The sequence below is a fragment of the Phytophthora infestans genome, genomic scaffold (genome assembly GCF_000142945.1).
Source record: "Phytophthora infestans T30-4 supercont1.1 genomic scaffold, whole genome shotgun sequence".
Classification (NCBI taxonomy): domain Eukaryota; phylum Oomycota; class Peronosporomycetes; order Peronosporales; family Peronosporaceae; genus Phytophthora; species Phytophthora infestans.
The window spans coordinates 1,179,972-1,181,114 of NW_003303758.1; the positions used below are offsets into that span (position 1 = coordinate 1,179,972).

The following is a 1,143-nucleotide window of genomic DNA, read 5'->3' on the forward strand; positions in this document are numbered from 1 at the left end:
AGGCAAAGGTAGAAGAAGCATAATGAAAATAAGAGTGCGCGTGCCCGGATTCGAACCAGGGATTTCACCGCCACAAGGTGAGGTACTGACCACTATACTACACACGCCTGGAGAAGCAGGGTATCGATCCCTGTACCTCTCGCATGCTAAGCGAGCGCTCTACCATTTGAGCTACATCCCCGGATACTCGATACACATCCCCGCCAACGATAAAATTCACATTGCGGACGCAGCATCACCTCACCCACACTCTGACATGCACCCTGCGCTTCCCACGCCGCTCACGCCTCTCTTCCGTATGATCCGAGCATCCGAAATAGTAGAAATTGTATGCGAGACCATACAGCTCTCCAAAATCACTTCACATAATTGCAACCTTTACCGCTGCGTGCACGGCTTAACGAGACTTGTAGAAGCTGCCCGCGTAGTGCTCAGTCATACACGAAGCCTTTTATGCCGATTTGAGGCGTTCCGAAGTCGAATCCACTCGCCAAACAAATTGTCATGCTGACCGGATCATCGACTGATGCGACCGTGAAACACTCTCTCGGTAGGCGCCATCCCTTGACTAGTGGTCTCTAACGGACTAATTATTGATGTCAGTTGACTAAGCGGCAGCGCCGCGCCGTTAAACACAGCTGGAGTATCGAGAGCTGCTAGCGGTGGGGATTGACTATACCGCCGATTCAAGTACTCGGGTAGCGGCGCAAAATGCGTGGCGTAGACTCATAGGCCATACGTGAGCATCGTGGGGGTCACAGGGAGCAGCGAAAGGGACAAAAGGCAAAGGTAGAAGAAGCATAATAAAAATAAGAGTGCGCGTGCCCGGATTCGAACCAGGGATTTCACCGCCACAAGGTGAGGTACTGACCACTATACTCGCAATACTCGAGCTTGACTTCACCACGCTTGACTTCATCGCGGATGTGGTGGTACTTGATGTCGATGTGCTTGGCGCGGCCGTGGTTCACAGGATTCTTTGTCATCTTGATACACGACTGGTTGTCTTCTTGGATCTTGAGGTCGGGTCCAGTCTCATTGGCAGCTGCTAATATCTCGCACAGTAGGCGATGAATCCACTTGCCTTCTTGAATTGCCAGACTGAGCGCGATGTACTCCGCTTCGCTCGTAGACAGCGAAACA

The 1,143-nt window shown here is 51.9% G+C and overlaps 1 non-coding gene across 1 annotated transcript; it reads right to left on the minus strand.

The window, feature by feature from the left end:
• Positions 1-816: 816 nt before the first annotated feature.
• On the minus strand, positions 817-883 carry PITG_25282. Its single transcript has one exon. It is a non-coding gene; the product is annotated as a tRNA-His (tRNA).
• Between the last annotated feature and the right edge of the window lie 260 nt (positions 884-1,143).